This window comes from Polyodon spathula, chromosome 33 (genome assembly GCF_017654505.1).
Source record: "Polyodon spathula isolate WHYD16114869_AA chromosome 33, ASM1765450v1, whole genome shotgun sequence".
Classification (NCBI taxonomy): Eukaryota; Metazoa; Chordata; class Actinopteri; order Acipenseriformes; family Polyodontidae; genus Polyodon; species Polyodon spathula.
The window spans coordinates 498602-519897 of record NC_054566.1 but is presented as its reverse complement, the minus strand read 5'-3'; the positions used below and the strand labels follow the sequence as shown (position 1 = coordinate 519897).

At 41.0% G+C, this 21296-nt stretch overlaps 1 protein-coding gene across 3 annotated transcripts in view; it reads right to left on the bottom strand.

Annotated features, from left to right (window-relative positions):
• Positions 1 to 21296, bottom strand: part of LOC121303546 (SH2 domain-containing protein 3C-like) — a 77522-nt gene that overhangs the window by 16959 nt on the left and 39267 nt on the right. The gene's annotated exons all lie outside the window — the stretch shown is intronic.

The window sequence follows — 21296 nt, the reverse complement described above, 5'->3', positions numbered from 1 at the left end:
CCGACCGTCGAGGAGGGCTTCTGTGGCAGGGTTTTAACTTTCCGACTGTTTCATGTACCCTGAAGGGTCATGCATTGCCAGTATCACTCATAGACGTGTCATTCTTTGTCACGGCTGTTTGTACCCTGTTCACGTGTTATTAATTTTTTTATGTGCAACTGGGTATGGAGGATATTTTATGCCAAAATGAAAAATAAACAAATAAATAAACAAACAAATAAACACGTCTATATTTATGTAATTCTATATTTATTTGTCGTTAATTAATTGTTTTTCATTTTGGCATAAAATATCTGCCAAAACCGGGTGCATGAAACAATCATTTAATTAATACAGAACATACATTCAGAATTAGGCTACATTAATCTATCTATCTTAGTTTACTTTTTTCTCTGTACTTGCTTTATTGTTATATTATATTATATTAAGTGTTTCTCCCTATCTCCTGAAACACATGCCTGTTCTGTTTTTCTCAGTTTTTACTACCTTTCAATCCAACCTGTCCATTGATCAAACCCTGACATGATGTAAACACTGGCATATGCATTATTAACATACAGGTTTCTCACTTAAATACAGACAAGTTTTTCCGCCACCTTTATGTAAATTGCATCCACTGCACCTTTCGGAAAACAGCAGAACAGTGTGACAGTGTGTCTCTGTTTATGTCCCCTGTGTAGTGTTTCTACGGCCATGTATAGTTTACATTTTTGGGACTGCACTCATTATAGGGAAAGCTCGAAATGCACCAGTGAAGCAAGAAAAAGAATGTGAAAATGTTTTAAACAGATGACAGGGAATTCATTTTAAGGCCCTGGTTAGAACTCGATAAAGGATAGGAATGTCCATTACGTTACACGCTGAAACGGTTTTCATTTAAATGTGAGCTTGTTTTGCTTTATTATTTATATCCTACTCAAGCATTGGCTTTGTTAGGAAAGGAGCTTTATAAAAGTGAGTTTCACTGCTGTTGTCAAATAGAATCGTCCTGGCTAGCACTCCATCGCTTCCTTCCCTGCTCACAACTGATGCACAAGTAGAGCAGCTCTGACAGAGAGGCAGAGAATCACAGGACTGAGAGTTCACACTGAGAAGAGCGATGGGGCCCAGTGGACAGTGACATGGTGTTTCAGAGGCTGTTATCAGGGGCTGGACATTGAAGAACAGCTTCTACCTCTGCTGACAATCACCTTCACACAGACCAAGGGAAATCTCAAACACTTTGTACCTGGGGCAGATATTCTAGGGTATGTAGAAAGTACAAGCAAAAGGTACTAGTGATGGGAATGGGAATAGATAGGAATCTAAATTTCTATCTATCTATATATATTAGAAGACAGAAGCGGAAATGCTGTAGTGAGTTTTCAGTTTATGAATTACTTTCATTATATATATATATATATATATATATATATATATATATATATATATATATATATATATATATATATATATATATAATGAAGATGAAAAGTATTTCATAAACTGAAAACTCACTACAGTATTTGTATCATGTCTACAAACATGGTAGCCATTGTCCAGGTAGGCAATTTTGTTCTTCAGCCCTAGTATGACTGAGTCAAGTGATCTTTATAAAGAGCTGGTCCTAATAGGAGGGATCTTGAGACTGACTGGGGCTGACAGAAAGTGGTCTGGGCAGGTCTTTATATGACGCTTGTCACAAGCAATGGGTTAACTGTAGTTCATATATTGTTCTGCTTATCATTGGTTTTGGTTGTAGTGTGGATTTGTTTCTCCCATTTTACAGAATAGAAAATCTTTACCAACCCAACTATGAAATCACTCGGATCCTAAAAACTTTACCAACCCAACTATGAAATCACTCGGATCCTAAAATCTTTACCAACCCAACTATGAAATCACTCGGCTCCTACTGAATGCCACAGTGCCTGTGCATTTCAAGACGATCAGTGTTCTGCAGCTTTACTCAAGTGTGGATTTTCTGTTGACAGATTAGTTTTATTGCATGTCAGACTCAGTCCAATCGCACAGCATGTCTGCCCCAGGCTCCGAGTAGCTGGCAGGTTTGTACGTTCTCAGCCTGCAAGACTCCCAGCTAATCAAACCAGAATGAAAGGGCTGACTGACTCTACCTCAGGTACTACCTTCAGAAAACAAGCCGATTAGATCAGTGCTGGTATGCTAGGCTGCTGCACAGAGTGGGCAGCTCATTAAATCTTAAACAGATCCTGGATTTCACAACAGAAACGTTTCTTAAAGCTGCAGTGTCCCACATTCAGGTTTGAATACACTTAAATATGATTCCTGGTTGATCCTGAAACGATTCTATAAAAGACTGCCTTCCCTACAACTACCTACACTAACACATAGCACCTCAATAAACAAGCACACTTGCTCCTAATTGCTAGGTATTATAAATTATTGGCAATCAATCAATCAATCTTTATTTAAAAACTGCTTCCAGAGATATCCGAGTAGGTTTTTTTTTTTTTTTTTTGTAACACAGTCCAAGAGAACTCAGTGCTGTATATCTTGCTGTAATATAAGAGCACCACTAGAAAACAGGATTTCAGTTGCTTGTAGAGGTACTGAAATACAGCACAGCCCAGCTCCCCGGGGACTGCTAAACAAATTCTTTGGTTCAAGCAGAAGCAGGCCACTCTGTAATCTCTGTCTCGCAGCTTCACTTCAACACAGACATTGTAGTTAAAGAGAACGCTGCCAGCCAGGCTTTAGAGGGACTCCCACTGAAAGACAGGGCCAGTATAGACATGCATCATTCATAGGTATGCCCTGTCACAAACTAAAGACTGTTAAATTTCACTAAGATGGAGGGAATTCAGCAGGGCCACAATTTATGAACAATTAGAAGGATTTTCACCGTGTTCCTGCATTTAAAAAAAACTTGAACCAAGTTTCAGCAATGTGGCTGACCAGGTCCTCTGATTTAAAAAAACACCTGAGGCATCTCTCGATACTCCCTTCAACTGCAAAATGATGACATCACAATCAGTCACATATCTTAATCGTATTCTCTTCATCTTCATAAATCACTTCCTTCTTTTGAAACTGACTTGAGAAAGGTTGGTAATAAATAGAAAACAGCATGGTAGTGTGTAGTAGAGTTAAAGGACACGTGTCTTAATCAGAACCTTGGTTTTCAGCCTCAGTCTGTTCACGGTCTACTTGTGTCGACATTCCCTGCCACACAGACGCTCAACGTCCTACCATAGCTGCTATTTAGGATCACACTACATAATGCCATTGTATCAGACAACAGCTCTATTAAGCTGATCCTATACTGTAATCCTGTACAATCCTAATTGCCCCACTATTAACTAACCTGTTTGAATTGCAAACAACAATTGCACACACTCACCGTTATTTACTGCCTGTGATGTTAATTGCTGTTTTCACTGAATTAAGATCCTGGTTTTAATTAGCATAACTGCTTCATATGTTTATTGTTATGCAAATAAGCCTCCTTTTACAGAAAGGCAGTAAGGCCCGTGCAGGTCAGTGCTGTAAAGCTGCACTCTTTTAGAGATATTCTGAAAGACTGTTCCCTACACAGTGTGTTTGTGTGTGGGGGTGGTGCATTGTGTAATTTGTGTGTCAGTAAGTAATTGTGTGAGTCCCCTGTGCTATGTTGTGTCTTTGTCTGAATCTATACGCTATACCAGACTGTTTTCTCTAAGATTCATTTTGCAATTTGATGTGTGCTTGTAAAATGCTGTGACAAAAAATTGTAATACAGAATGATGCAAAAGTGCTATTTTTCCAGCAATAAATGGTAATGTCCATTTTGAAATTGCTGTAGTCCCGCTTTTACCTCTAGGGAGTCAGCAGAAAAAAAAAAAGATTTACTGTTCAAATTAAAACTAAATAAGACGCACAGGTCAGTAACCCGTCGACCCGGCATCAATATATTTTCAGTAAAGACGTGGAATAATGCCTACTGTGGCTGTTGTCATAGAAACAGCCCATTGGGTGTAAGATGCTGATGAACCCTGCAATGTTTAACAAGCTTCCAGTAGGTCATGGTAGAAACTGGGTATATTGGGTGATTTTTAATATTTTACGTGTTGTTTTTTTATTAACATAATTCCAGGGAGACTTGTGCAGGGAATCGTGCTAAGAGTGCACTGTTATAGCAATTGTAATCCATTAGAGAAGTTGTGAAAAAAATATAGAACTCACACTTTATAATTCACAGTGGTTTAAATCAAGAAATGTAGCATCCGGGTTGTTAACCTAGTCTATAAACAGGAAAAAACACCGTCCGTAGCGCAAATCCACTCTTACAGAAATATTCTGTAGGGACACCTTTATAATCCCAGTGAATTACCCTGAAGAAACATTAGCAAACGACAGCATTACCAGCAATGGCAACGCAATAGCATTGGAACAAATATTCCAAAACAGTAACACGCTGGGGCTCATTCGTTGATCTAAATGGTGGCAGAGCTTTGTTCAGATTTGTTCAGACAGAAATGCACCCAAGAGAACACGCCCTTTTAGCTGATGCTCAGAACTACACAGTTGATTGCTAGCAGTGTTGGTTCATACCATTGTGATTCTATTGAAAACCTTACCACTGCGGTACCATTCTACCACTCGCTGATACCACAGTAACTGCGCTGGTGATACTACTGGCCCAGATCCATTGCAAACTAAATTAGTACAGAACCATTGCATTTAACTGAAGTGCCACTGTTGCAATGCCATTGAAGAACACTGTCTTATTTTTTTTCAGCATTGTAAGGTAAATACCTTGGATCCTTACTGAGAAAATGAAAAAGAGAAAACCAATGACTTCTACACTGTGGTGCCAACATCTGGCTACTGCTGTTTTCCGCAATACAGCTGCTACACCAGTGAGATTCAGCTTTTGTATATTACAGATTGCATGTCAGTCCGGTTAACAAATGAATCAATCACGGGAAAGACAGTTTATTTACCCCCCCGCCTGTACTGAAGCTGCAATTGATAACACTAGCTTGCAGAGGACCCAGGACCCAGCCAGGAAAGAGTTAACCCCGCTGAGAAGCTGCACCTTGTTGTTTTGCCCCCTGCTGGTGCTATGAATATTAATGAGGGTCATTACAGGGATTATGAATGAGTGTTCACTCAGGCACCTGAGACTAGCAGAGACCAGTCGGAATCACCCATATCAACGCAGCCAAACCCCGGTCCTTCCTCCCGACCGCCCAATCCCTGTGCTCTCTGGCACATGCCCTGCTTCTGTCACCCAATCGGAGCACATCCTCCCCTGGGTCCTCACGCCAGTGCCTGTATGTGATAACAATAATCTTTTAAACATGCTTTGATCCTCATCTAATCCTTTTTTAATGCAGAACACAGTGTTGCAAATGTAAGTCCTGATCTAAGAAAAGCGGCAACGTTAACAATTGCTTTTATTGCACCTCTTCTTTTATTGTAAAAGAGCTGGCCATTGCTGTGTGATTCTGTGCCAGTGTACATTGCATTGCACTCCCAATACACAATGTAAAGTGTAAACAGCAGGTTCAACTTCCTGTTTTTTTCTGTCACTGCTAGCTCATGTTTCAGCAGGTGGCTGCAGTTCAGTTGCAATATAAAATATTACTTGTGAGTAATATCAGAAAGAAGCATTGCAATCACTTTTTAATTTATAATAAATAAAAGCCCTCATAATCTCTGACTTTTATGAGAGGGGACTATAAAAATAAATAAATTACACAATTGAAACTATCTGCGGCACATAAATACAATTATGAATATTGAAATTGTGCCTCAATAATATGAAGTGGTGGTACCACTATTTTTATAGCTTCTGGGGTTTAATTAATATAATTAATATTTGGAACACAAATCCATTTTTTCCAAGCTAAAGCATTTGAACTTCAAAAGTAACATCCAGCATAGTACACAGGCCACACACGTCAACACCTCCAATCCCAGAAACCATAGCTAGGGACTTTTAGAAGGAGAGACAAGAGTGCAGGCGTCCTGCTGAGTGCCTGGCTTAATTGGCCTCTCTGATCAGCACAGAAGGGTTGAGAAGGGAGGGGGGTGAAAGTGCCTGGAAGCTGTTATCTGAAATTCCCCTCCGTGCAGCTGAGTTCCATATCTCTGGGATCCCTCAAGGGAGCCCTCAGCACCTGCTAGTCTCTTCCAAACAAATCTCTGTGTTCACACAATGTTTAGCGGCACAGATTAGGATGTAAGCCTGCCAGATCCCCCTATCTCTTCACAACCGTTAGCCTAAGCCTATCGACTCAGCGCCTCTTCCCAAATGAGTACCGTATGCCTCAATGGGAAACTTCAGCCGCTGGCCTCTCCTTAGGGCTGTCGGTGGTTGTAATCTGGTCAGTCAGAGCCTGTGCATCAAGAGAACCGTCTGTCTGTTTATCTAGCCACATGGGCAGGTACAGCACAGGGATGGGATCGGTGGAAGCCTGTCACGGTCTCTGTCTCTCTCTGTACAGGAGGTATGATTCACAACTCAAATATCACCTTCATTAGATTGACTGTTTTTTTGTAGATATAATTTTATCTTCACTAACCCAATCACACCATAAGGCACAGCAAGGAATTCAATGGCTGTACTGGAGCACTGGAGACTAAATGTGCCATTCATAAAACAATCTAAAAACCACCCTTGGTATTTTAACTTCTATTTATGAAAAAAAATCTGAACTGTATACAATGTACAAAATGTTATTTTAAAAACTGAACATGATCTAATACGGTATATTGGGCTGTTATTTAATTATTTATTTTTTTAGGTATTTAAGGCCTAAAATTGACAAATTGTTTATAGTAATGTCAAGTGGTTTCCATGTTATTTTAAAAGTGAAACAAACATACTTGTAATAATATTAAAAGAATTGTATGTTGTCAATGTTTACAATATATACCCGGTTTACTTCAAAATGACAAAAGATTTTTAAGAAGGTAACCACGGCATTATTTCACTGTATTTTTGCAGTTTTACCATGAATTACCCATGACTGAGCTTTGAATTTACCATATTTTCTCCTGGTTTGCCATGTTCATGAATACACTTTACTATACTTTGCTGGTCTTTACAATGCTTACCTATGCTTTAACTATGTTTTATTACACTTTACAATGGGAAGTTCTTACAAGGGAAACACTGGCAGAGATCCATCGCCACTTTTGCTTACATTTAAACAAAAAGGTTTTGAAATTTCAACAGCAATGAGCTTGGTAAATGCCAGCCTCTGTGTTGCTGTTGAGCTCTGTGACACACAGATTCTCAGTGTGTTAATGCAGCCTGCAGTGCCCGTCTCTTCCACAGCAGATGCTCTGACAGTCGGCAGCTTGATCAGGTCCCCTCTGTATCCTCAATCGCAGTAGGAACTCTCCAGACAGACTGCAAGGCTACCTCAGCGCAGATTTCAGGCGCTGCCACTTCAGAGGGCCTCAGCACACAGTTCTGCTTCTGTAGACGCAGTTTAAACTGTGACACGGCTCAGTGAAATAAAAGAAAAGTGAAAAGACTGCTGAAGCGAATCTGCGGGACTGCAGCTTTTAATCTACATTGCTTTCCAGTGGAGAAACGAGATGATTTCCAACTGTAATGCTTTACATAGCGATATGATAAACCACAAACATGACTGAGAAAGATTGGAAATCACTTGTGACAGCTGGGACATGATTGATTATATATAACATAATTTCAGTTGTAAAATGGGGGACTTTCATATACCACAATAAAAAGGACAAAACACAAAAGTATAATATTGTTTTCTACTACCATATGTTTGAATTTTAATCATGTCCCTATTCATTCACATTGCCCATTAAGAGAACCGACTCAAAATGCTTAAAGTACTAACTGTGTAACTCTCACACTGCACTCTGCAAAGACGTATATGAACGATTACTGTGTTGAATTGTTACTGTTTTCCGATGGACACTTTTGGAACACAATCATGGACTGTGTTTTAGGCCTTTCGGGTAATGAGAAGTTCTATTCTCGGCATCGCCACTGAGATCTTGTCTTCAAGTACGCTGTGCAGCTGGCCAGCGAGGGGAGGTGTCATCAATCAATCTTCAGTTCATGCTTACAAACTCAATGACTTATTATAACAACATAACAGAATTGCACAGAGACCCATACGCTCGAAAGACAAATTGCCAAGCATAATAAGAAAACATGCGGCAAAGTGTGGCTAGCTGCTACATCATTGTCAGGAGTGAAGTAATCAGAGGGGTTATAGATGAGCCTCCAAGAAATTATACAAAAGAGCTCTAGCAAATTGACTGGGAGCTTTTAGCGAGACTAGAAGAGACGCACTCTGTCCTAGTGTATGGCTGACTACAATTGCGTCTGGTGGAAGACATTTCCAGTCTCTCGACAATAAAAGCATTTATTTTCTTTTTTATAGATAAGCAATTGTGTATAAGTGTTGAGCTAGAATAAGTGTTCCTAAGGGGTCTGGGACAGTTGTAGTTCGGGAAGGCACAGTAATTGAATTAATATTCAGGCAGAATTAGTCCAGGTGAGCAGGGCAATGTTAACCTGTGAAATGATGGGTTGTGTTTTTTTCTGGGATTGTAGATGAAATATCTCAGAATTTTTTTCCCATTTATTTTATTTTATCTTTTAGAAATTTTAGTGTGCCAAATTTACTCCAGTTTTACTCCCCAGCTTAAAATGTCCACTGCAGCAATTCCCCACAACAGTTTAGGAGAGCTGAAGATCAGTGGGCATCCTACAATCCCTGTGAAAGCTAATTGCTAATTTATACCTGGGATACATTTTGCCCTCCTAACTGCACGAGCGACAGAGCTAACGCACCATCTAAGACTGTTAATTGGAACAGCCTGGATGCAAACCTGCACTCACCTCACTGTATGACTCCCTCAGCAAGCCACTCAGTCGTGCATTTACAAGGTGAGCCTCTAAGGCACCCATATCTCAGATTTCCAACAAACTAAAATATTCTAAAAGCACCCTTAACATGACATGCATTAATAACATGCATTGTTAAACAGGACATAGAGCACACAAAGTGATTAAACAGCCAGGAAAGCGAATGAAAGTTGCAGCCATTGTGGTTGGATCTATATTGAGTGGGGGTTTGTTTTTGCACAAGAAACACACTGGCAAGCAAGGTCATTATCTCCTGAACCTCTCCCAAATAATCCAGCTATAAACTGTATTTTACTGCTGCCTCTGATTAATTTGGGAGATAAACGATCCAATTCATGAGGTTAATGGCGTCACATCGTTGGCTGACTCAGCACACCTCTGATCTCTGTTGTCAGGGGACCAGGCCTCGGACTTAACCCTTCGTTGTACAGCCAAAGATGTGTACTGAAACGGTTTAAATGCTGGCAAGATCTGCTAGAGGCAGACATCACCGCCAACCCATCTCAAGAGTCAAACAGTGGGATCAAACATCTACTGTAATTATCTGGCTGCAACCGAAAGAACAGCTTGCAGAACACACAGTAAGAAGTAACTTAAAGGAATTACCAAGACTTTAAAATCAACGTTCCTTACATATGCAACATTATCACCCCTTTACTGTGCTAAATATCGAATTGTGCTTGCTGATTCTACTGTAATGCAGATATATAGATTTCTTCTTAAATACAATATGACAGATTCAAAGTTGCTGTTGCTTCCTGGAATTTCAGATTCATGCCAATAGACTTATTCAGATCAGATCATATGACGGACAAAAGAAGACGGGATTAGGTACTTGGAAGCAGCAGTTAAACGTCTATAGTTTGCATTTGAAAAATCTACATAACCTGAGAAAAGGAAACAAAAAGATTACAAAGGAAGGCCAGTGGGCTTGCATGTGTATATGACACATTTAACATAAACTTGCTAAGGGTATTCTTTAGCACAGGTTATTGATCGAGATGAGGGGCTAACTATCTGACTTCAATTGTTATATCTAGACAACTGCTTACCAGGTTAAAATAAAACTTGAAAATAACATTCTTTCGCTCAACTTATTAGAGGACACGTCTTTTTGTCCAGCTGTATGTCATACTCTCATGATACTGACAGCTTTTATTTACAGCTATGGCAGGGGATGTGTGTCACAGCATGCTTGTTTTAATCAGTTGAATCTGACGTTCATTCGCTTCTATTTTTAACTTTGTGGAACGTAATTAAATGCAATACATTCAGCATACATGTATGGGCTCAGATCTGGTACGATGGTCCCGGAGGTCTCATCGTTCATTTGAATTCCCAGCAGCAGACACAGAAACACGCAGAAAGAGTTGCTTCTGGGTGACATATACCATTTGTCAGCTAATTAAAAATGAAAGATCCATGTTCGCCTCAGCACTCATTATATTTTATTATACAGTGATTGAGAAGTTTCACCACTACAAAGAAACCTTGCAAATCTCAGTATCTCATGAAAAACCATGGCATAATGATCTTCTTTCATCTGTTGCACCAAAAACATTCATTCTGATTTACAATGGCCTGCTGAGACTAAATACAGAGGCATCAGGAGCCGTCTGGCTTATTTGTGACATAATGTTCAGGACTCAATGAAGACTCAGCACACAACCTCTATTTATTATGCCATGTTAAATCATTTTATACTGTAAAATCATAAATTGCATAGGATTTAAAAAAAAAAAACAAATATAAATTCTTGAAGTTTTTAACACAAAGAGAAGGAGAGGTTTTATTATTAGACTAACAAAATAATAATTCATCACAATTATGTTTTTAACAAGTGTAACTCTCGTATTAATCTCAAGCTGTTGTTTTTTTTTGGGTATTTCTTTAAATATTTCAAATTGAACCCTGTTCTGTATGTTGGTTTCATGTTGTACTGCTGTGTTGATCATTCAGATGCTTTTGTGCCCTTTTTATACTTTTTCAAGTATAAGCAGGTAGGGCTGAACTGAACCCAGGTTTATTCAGATTCCTAATCAATATTGTGATTAATCCCTGTAGCGCAATGGGGCCTTTTAAAAAAAAAAAGAAAAAAATGAACCTTCCAACTCAAAACTGAGGAAACAGCAAATGACAAACAAGAAGCTGTGCCGAAGCTAAAGTAGGTGTGTTATGTGTCTGTAAGTTTAATTCCTAACCCCCTGCTATATAAGCCCAGCGCTAGGCTCATTAGGATTGGTTGGAGTTGTACCTTTGTTATGTTGAGCTATTCATTCTGTTTATTTTCTGTACTGTAGCTCTGTTTTGGTTGGCCCTTGTGCCCTTTCATTTTTTGAGAAGTCTTCATTTTGTTTAATAAAACACTGTTCAGCCATACAGTTTTTGCCCTGCATTCCTGCCTTTTGTGTACTGCTTTCCAGGAACCTGCCATCACACACATTAGCCGTTCTGTCACAGGGAGATTATGCGAGGCTAGGTCACTCACTCACATTTCAATCTCAGTTCAATCTAAAACAGTGCCAGATGAAAGCTTAGTACATTCAGGACGTTTCTAATCTCCTCATTCTATGAACCTTGGAACGCATTTATCTACATTTTCACACCAAAAAAAACCTTTTCATCTTACTAGTAAACACTCTACACATGCTTTTGAAACCTTACGTGTTGGGCATTACTTGCTTTTTAAGTGTAATCTTTTTACTTGTTAAATTCTCTAATTGAATTGTAAGCAGTGGTTTATATTTGAAATCACAGATACACCAAAGGACTTGGCAAGCCCATTCTTTGACACCCAGACACTGATGGATTTTTGTTAAAACACTCATAGTTTACCATGTTTTTTTTTTTTAAATCTGTGTTATTATACCTTTTCTTTACCGAGGTTTTGCTGTGCTCTATTTCACTTTCACTATGAGTACAGCAACACCAGCACATGGCACTAATTGTCCAGGCTATAAAGTGATTCTAAGACAGCAGCACAACTCTCATTGCTCTTGTTAGAAGCAGTTCACCAAACAGGCTTTATAAGTCGGTCATCTTCACTGGCTTCCTAGCAGAAGGATTCCATACAATGCCATAAAAGAAGGGGGAAGTGGGTTGAAATTTTGATAATAAACTCATCAAATGGCTATTTCAGTCTTGAACTGCCCCTTCCCGAAAATCAAAGTACCACCCTGGGGCCACTTTAGACTCTTCCTGACCCACTCCAGAGGGTCAGAGAAAAGCAATGAATAATGATGAAGCCAGACAGTAATAAAGCTTAGAGGCTGCGAGCAGGAACCAGGAAAGGCCTAGGCTCTGCTTCCTCCCAGAGGAGTTCGCTAGGCCTCACCTGGGGATGCTGTTTCCATGGCAACCCCCTCTAGTCGCTAGCTGGTGGAGAGTTTTATGGAGGTTGGGTGAAGGAAGCAGTAGAATGAATGTTTTATTTACAAGGGCGATGTAGGCAGTAAAATAAAAACAACTTTAAAGTTAGAGGGGGGAAATACAGCCTTTAGCCTTGAAGGAACTGCCCTAAAATCAACTCAGTGATTGCTATGGGGAGAGGCCAACAGGGTATGTGGATAGATTTATAATGGTCAAAACCCAGCTCTTAATGGATATAAAAAACCTGAATACACCTACTTATTACACCTTTTCATCAATTAACAGTTCATACCAATTGTATGCCAAAGAAATTACATACAGTACACATTTGTATTAGGAATTGCAAAAACAAGAAAAACGATTGATATCTTTACACATATATACACGTTGTATTTACCTATACATCCATGTTAACTCTAGGGTAAATTTTCAAGTTAAGATGCAAATGGAAATGCAATTTTTTAATTTACAGACAGAATACAATTGTTTTTCAGCAAAACCCAAGAGCCTTGAGTTCTAATCCCATTTCAGATTCTTTAAAAAATTGGGACCACTGGACTAAACCTCGAGCTTGCTGTTTTAGTTTACGATGAAATCCTGTCCATTGACAGATCCAGCCGGTTTCATGGTGAGGTAATGGAATCTTACGTGAGGAATTTTTTTTCCAGCTGGGATCCCATTAACAGGCAATTTCAAAGGTCGTGAGGTGGAAGGTGAAAGGTCAAGGCTGTGATGGATTGTGTGCCTTAAAGTGCACATCAATGCTAACCTGTTTGTGTGCTGGGGGGGGAAGGGGGGGTAAAGTGGTCATTTGGCCAGAAAAGTGCTGGCTATGTGTTGCCATGCCTCCCGCTATGTAGCTAACACCCAGTTCTAGATGTGTGACTGTTAATGTCTGCCAATAACAATAACTATACATACTCAGCAGCATCAAGCTTTTCTATCTGCAGCACTTAGAAACAAGCCATGGCCATTTTCTTCACTTGTTTTAAAGCTACTCAGTACTATAAAACTACTCTTCAAATAAAGACATGGAAATTCAACCAAGGAAGGAATGATGGAGACTCCGAATGGTTCATACAAATAATAATAAAATACAGAGACATTTAAAAAAATAGAATAACGAAAACCGCATAACTGCGCATAACCACCTTGAGACACAAATTATAGTGTTACAATACATTATGACCATAGATTATTACAGTTATAATATATGATTGAATACGAATAATTAAACAGTGTAGCTAATTTTAATATTACATGATTTTTATCTGATACAAGCTATCTGATTCAAAGAAATTTCAAGAAATGAATATCAGAATCTACTATATAATGTATATCCTTACATGCATGCATACGTACATACAGTACCTAAACAGGGTTTTATCTACGCTTACAATTTGAAAAGGTCATACAGTCTATGTCTGTCGCTATAAAAACTTCTTTTAAGATCGCTTAGGCAAACATGAATAACACAGGGCGTTTATGTTTACTCTACAGACACAATGTTGCCTGTTAATCTCTTCTGTCCTTTCTAGTTTTTAAACATGCAAACAAACCCTAACCTTGCTCTGTCTGCATCATGAATGCTGACGCATCACCTCCCTCATCCTTAAGTGACATACTTGGATGCACAGATAAACACAGACAAATAAGCAGGACAGAAACACACGATTGATTGATGTCCTGAGGATCAATAAGGCAGATAGACAGATCAATACGGTTTGTAGACAGGTTAGTCAATGCAGTTGATAGATAGATATCATTATCTCACTTTGGGTGCTTCTCTGTCTACCTGAGCCATTAAAATGAATCTCAGCTTCAGGGATATAAACTATGTGAAGCTGTGAAAGAAACATTCTTAGCCCTGGATATCTGATAGGGCATCCTGCCCCTCCATGGCTGGAGATACACAACACAGCTATCTGTATACTGAGTCACTATGACATGCATCCCCTCTTATGCAAATATATATATTAAATATTAATCAATTCTGATGTTTCTCAATAACTGCTTAATAGTTTCCTAATCAACTGTACTCACAATTGGATCAGCAGTTCCTTACACAGTATATATATAAAAAGTGTAGAGACATACATATGGGTGTGTGAGCTATAACTCTATAACACTATAAAAAATAGGGTCACTTTCTTTGTACATTAGGCACACAGTAAAGTGTGACAATAGTTTAGTTTGTTAAAAACTAGTTGTACTTCAAGCTAATTGTATGTACTATGTAAGACCAAATTTAACACAGAGCATCCTCTTGCAAACCACTGTAGGACCGCTGTCCTATACTTTACACTGCAGCTTCGAGAGTCTCCACCCTCCCCCTTCCCCTGCCAAGCCTGCTGCAAACTCTCTCTCGAGTGCTGCAATTGGCTAGAAATGATGTCATTGTTTCGGGCTGTCAGAGTGGCCCCTATTGGCTGCTTCTGCAGATGCTATCTCAGCCCTGAAATGCCACTTTCATTCATGCAGGGGTTTGCTTTGTGTCAGCCGCGATGCTAATAAAAAGAAAAGCGATAGTGCTAACACAGACGTTAACCCGTTGGGGACCTATTTCACACCTCTTCTCTCAGCAGCTGGCACTGTGAAGAAGAGCTGTGCACTGAATATGCGCTGAGCTCGCACTACAAAATATTTAGCATTACTAAAGAAACATTTGGCTATTTCAAATCCTCCCACACCTTTCAAACTAATCACTGCGCTACTCAAACCTGCTCCCTTCCTCACTGCAGCCCTGCACTCTATACACTGAGCTACTCAAACCCACTCCCTTCCTCACTGCAGCCCTGCACTCTATACACTGAGCTACTCAAACCCACTCCCTTCCTCACTGCAGCCCTGCACTCTATACACTGAGCTACTCAAACCCACTCCCTTCCTCACTGCAGCCCTGCACTCTATACACTGAGCTTAAAGACATGTAACATGTCAAAAAGTGTTAAAGCGACCGAGTATGAAGCATGTTTTCTTTGTCTCCATTCATTTTACAATATATGAAAACATGTACAGTACACACGGTAGAACAAAACAAAGCCCATCTAATACCCTGTAAGTTACTATGACACAGTGAGCCTGCAGAATAGCAGTGTGGTCAAAATCTCAGCGGGACACGTTCTATAAGCCCTAACCCGTTAAACCACAGAGGCTTACTCTTGCAGGTCAGTGCAGTGTGTGCCAGCTCCATTTTCAGAATGGGATGTTTGTTTTACCCTCAAGCCATTTTGGTTCAGAAAAAACAGAAATGATGTATATATAATAGCGTATAGGGTGATGTGCGATGCATGCTGACACCCACTCCACAACTGGTCAGACCAACTACTGTCCGCTTTCACCCGGAGTAGATGAAAATCAGCTTGTATCATACACACAGCATCCTGTCATATATGTTACATCATTTACTGAGAATAATTAAACAGTACAGCTAATTCTAATGCAACATATTTTCTATCTAACACAGACTTTTCAGTAGGCTGTATCAAATCAATATCAAATCATGAATGAATCCAGATCAATCTTTACTATATATTATACTCTATACCAATAACATAAATACTCTACCATGCTGTAAATTCAAAATCAGAGCTATAATTATCGTCTACTTCACTAGGACCTACATCCAAAATATGTGCCTCCAATAATGAGTAATGTATGTAATAAATGTATGTATGTAAGTACAGTATAATCAATATCCCATTTCTTTATTCTGTGAAATGTGTCCATCTACCATGTATAGGTGTGTTAGGACCTCTGCCCTTTACCCTGCCTGGAAACGTCCCTGTCAATACCCTCCCTGGGGCTCTAACTTCAAGCCCCGTGAGTACTCAAAGCACTGAGAAAAAAGTTGAGTACGACACTTGCATCTGACTGGAATAACTAAAAACACACAGCCTGGCAACTGTCAATACAGCCCTCTGCTCTTCCACAGTTTAACAAGGTGACAGCAACCTGGACAAACGGACAGGACAGAACCCAGATATCCCTGCCATGGACAGTTGGTGCTTGTCTGAGATACGACTCTATTGGTCGCCCTGGGCTTTGCCTTTTGTTTGTATGGTTCTCAAGTCTACACACTAATAAAGGAAGAGGCTGGTTTTCTATCTGGGATACAAGTTCTACTAAAGGCATGAAACCAGCTTCAACTGTACAGCTCCAGGATAGAAAGGGTTCCATTATGTGAGAAAGAGAGCTGTGTCCCTCACGGGTTGTATAGACTTTCCTCGCTTACAGGGTTATTTCTGCCTTGCTCATCACATTTTCTCCAGGTCTATTCTGTGAATTGAGGCGGACTGGTGCTGATGGCATGTGGCTCCAGTGCACAGAGGTCAGCTAGCCCCAGTCCACACTCATGAATGAATGGAGGGGTTTAACGTGACAAACAATGACCACATAAGAAAGGGATTAGACCCCGGCTCTCATTGGGTCTGTAACGCCGAGGCAGGACAGCTAGCACAGGCTGTGCACTTTGTTCAGTTTAACTGGCATTTTTTATTTTATTGCGTGTAGGTTCAAAGTGATTTTAGAAACAGTTACAACTGCTAAGAACAATATGGCATTCTACTGCTGAAAGTAGAAGCAGGGGTGTGTCTGTCTGAATCACAGAGTGGCAAGAGGAATCTCTGCAGCTGTCAGCATACATTGCAATCCTTTTGAGCGGTTCTGGGTTCTGTCGCCTCAATATGGAGTTATTATCATTGTTCTCTAATTCTGCCTTTACCTGCTTTGAGCTGCTTTGAGCTTGTCTGGAGCATTCTAAGTACCACGACTAAACTAACTTACTCATTCCATTCAAATCATGGGACACCTTGTATTTCAAAGCTGCCAGACCCACCTACCTTCCATTTACATACCCAGAGAGAGTAGCTAGTAGTGAGTAATATTTGTTCCAAAACTAAAGTACATAAAGGTTTTAAAAAAAAAGAAATAAACAAATGGTCCGCCAGACATACAGATGGATAAGAGGCAGATGGATAAGAGGCAGATGCTTTGATGACAAAAAGACGGGATTCCTCCAGACGAGACTGGGAAGCAGATTGAGAGTGGCAGACCGCACAGCTCAAACAGAGAAACGGGTAGACATTAAAAGAACAGAAAAACAGAACGCATGATATATTTAAAGAGACAAACAAATCCGTCGACAGACACAATAAACGAAAAAGATAAACAAACTGGCAGGCAGTCATTGATGGGGGCAGTCTGGTGGGTGGATAGTTCAGCAAAGACATGCTGTGGAGATACAGCCTACGCAATCAGTTTTCTTACACCCTAGCCAGGCTCTGAATGACTCAGTCGAGTGCGCAAGAGTAAAGCAGATGTCCCTTTACACACTCACACACAAACTCCTTGCAAATGCCAAAACCTCGGGTTAGCACTATGACCATTGTTTAGTGCAATGCGTGTTACACAGTGTGTGAAGTGCTTACCCAGGATTATTGTATTTGCCCCAGCAACATTATCACTGGTCCCTTTTTTTCTTAAGTTAAAGATCTTCTGCTCGATATACAGATATCTCAAACGCAACGCTACTGCTCAAGTTTCTTCCTGGTACGGTCTACGGTCTAGCTGCAATTAGATCATGTGACCTACAGCACAGAATGGGATTAAGCACCAGGAAGCAGTAGTTATTTTAATAATGGAAGCATAAATGGAGATAAAACAAAGAAGACCTGGCATGGTCAATCGTGTGAGCGTCTTTTTCCACAACCTGCAGTGCAATGCATTGTGGATGGTGCCCTTGAGTTCTTCTGTCACCGTGGCATTCCTGTCTCTTTAATGAGACTCCAGAGACTGCTGTTGCACTGTGTGGTGGCTCTGGAATATTATTCTTCTGTGGAAGCACTGTAGCTACCGCCACTCCAAGTAACTCTTCCACCTGTATCACTTATCACCTAGAATATCAGTATAACAGGTATAACACCCAGACAGCAATGTCATTAAATTAAACTTAGAGAGATTTTATTTTATTTTATTTGAATAATGTTGTTCGGATAAGACTTTTTATGTGATCATTTAATTGGGAAAGGCAGTACAATTACACAGTGCAATTACACATTCCCCCAGGCATACGATACCATCATAAAACAAATCATTAAAATTAAAATAAAAGTATTAAAAATTGACTATTAGGCACAATGTATCAGTAAAGCTATTCACAGCTATTTACAGATCATATCAGTGTGTCCCTGAATGCAAAGGAATAGCTGACAAGACTTTACTTACAGTGGAAGGAACGTGCATGGGGTGGAGGAGACACACAGCCCGCTAGTCAGGTAAGTAGAAGACTGCTCAGTATCCCAGTTAAAGACACTTTGAAGGATACGCTGTCACAAGCAATAGTTAAACACCACACATCCAGTTTAGGAATGATCGTATGAAAAATGAACCGAAACTATTAAGCACTTGCATTAACATAATTACAGACACTGCCTAAACGCGCTCTATTTCAAAACGAACGACCGATCCTAAACAAGCACTCAGATTGCAGGAGTTTTGAATTCTTGCCTCTCAATTAATTCACTCCCCAGGATTTAAACTCAACAGAGCACCATCTCGTTATTCAAGGGGGTCCTGCGGGACGGAAATCGGTTACTTTCATACCATCCAATTTAAAAAATACATTTTCAAATATATTTTACAATCCAACTCAAACTAAAAGACTCCCGGCATACGTGTACGCAACTAGATTTTGCAGGGCCAATACAATCCTCTCATTATTTTAGTTTGCTCAATTGACTGCTTATATTTTCCAGTGCGCTACTGTATATGAAGCTCTGTTATTTTTGGAAAGCCCATGGCACATCATTGTGTAGTGTTGCGTAGTGTTGGCTGAAGCTTCTTATGTCTATTAGCTTAAACTGGTGAAGGCATGTCCAAAGCTTAGGTTAACTTGACTTGGTTTCTTCTAGGTTTTGGAGGAATTGGCTTCAAGATAAACCGGATCTTTACAGTCAAGCACTCAAAGAGAAACATATACCAGGGAAATGTATGTCTGAAGCATGCACTCAATCAGTCTATTGTATACAATGAAAGAACTGACCTTCAGACAGCAATATTGTGCACTACATCTAGTCTTAGCATTACTGTCTTCGAAGCATAAAAAAACATAAGATACACAAAGATCAGAACATCGATTTGCAAGTTTTAATTAACTGTAGGGTGTGACGTAAGATAAAATAACTGGTAATGATTGACTATTTTGTTTAAGATAAAACTTTAATAAGATATTGCAGTGGAATATCTTTTCATACTAATTCTCTAAAACATCTCATCAAGGAACTGATTCTCTTACAGTGCATGCACTGTGGACCCCACCGGCTCTCTACAGAGCATGCACTGTGGACCCCACCGGCTCTCTACAGAGCATGCACTGTGCACCCCACCGGCTCTCTACAGAGCATGCACTGTGCACCCCACCGGCTCTCTACAGAGCATGCACTGTGCACCCCACCGGCTCTCTACAGAGCATGCACTGTGCACCCCACCGGCTCTCTACAGAGCATGCACTGTGCACCCCACCGGCTCTCTACAGAGCATGCACTGTGGACCCCACCGGCTCTCTACAGAGCATGCACTGTGCACCCCACCGGCTCTCTACAGAGCATGCACTGTGCACCCCACCGGCTCTCTACAGAGCATGCACTGTGCACCCCACCGGCTCTCTACAGAGCATGCACTGTGCACCCCACCGGCTCTCTACAGAGCATGCACTGTGCACCCCACCGGCTCTCTACAGAGCATGCACTGTGGACCCCACCGGCTCTCTACAGAGCATGCACTGTGGACCCCACCGGCTCTCTACAGAGCATGCACTGTGGACCCCACCGGCTCTCTACAGAGCATGCACTGTGGACCCCACCGGCTCTCTACAGAGCATGCACTGTGGACCCCACCGGCTCTCTACAGAGCATGCACTGTGCACCCCACCGGCTCTCTACAGAGCATGCACTGTGGACCCCACCGGCTCTCTACAGAGCATGCACTGTGCACCCCACCGGCTCTCTACAGAGCATGCACTGTGCACCCCACCGGCTCTCTACAGAGCATGCACTGTGCACCCCACCGGCTCTCTACAGAGCATGCACTGTGGACCCCACCGGCTCTCTACAGAGCATGCACTGTGGACCCCACCGGCTCTCTACAGAGCATGCACTGTGGACCCCACCGGCTCTCTACAGAGCATGCACTGTGCACCCCACCGGCTCTCTACAGAGCATGCACTGTGCACCCCACCGGCTCTCTACAGAGCATGCACTGTGCACCCCACCGGCTCTCTACAGAGCATGCACTGTGCACCCCACCGGCTCTCTACAGAGCATGCACTGTGCACCCCACCGGCTCTCTACAGAGCATGCACTGTGGACCCCACCGGCTCTCTACAGAGCATGCACTGTGCACCCCACCGGCTCTCTACAGAGCATGCACTGTGCACCCCACCGGCTCTCTACAGAGCATGCACTGTGCACCCCACCGGCTCTCTACAGAGCATGCACTGTGGACTCCACAGGCTCTCTATAGAGCATGCACTGTGCACCCCACTGGCTCTCTATAGAGCATGCACTGTGCACCCCACTGGCTCTCTATAGAGTGTGCACTGTGCACTCCACTGGTTCTCTACAGAGTATGCACTGTGGACCGCTTTTGCACCATTTTAAGGCATTCCTATTAATAGGAGAAGATCTCACTCTTAGCTCATGTTGCTTATGTGCACAGAGCAACAACTTGCCATATTACAATGAACTGTCAAAGAGGGCCATATTATACATCTCACTTACCAGGAATTAAAGCTAGAGTGGGCTCATCATTTTTCCATTATCCTACAAATACTGAATTTCCACAATGAAGACTATGCTTCCCACGTTCTTAGAAAGTCATGCTATTATATCTGAATTCAACATAGTTGGAGGTATTTTACCTACTCTTATACCTCTTAGACAAAATGGTCTAAAATGATCCATACTTTTCAACAGGAAGATAATATGATCCTAATGCCCTGTTCCGCTGGCAGATATTATTACTGAAAATCCTGTTCAAAGAAATCTATTCCTCTAAAGGG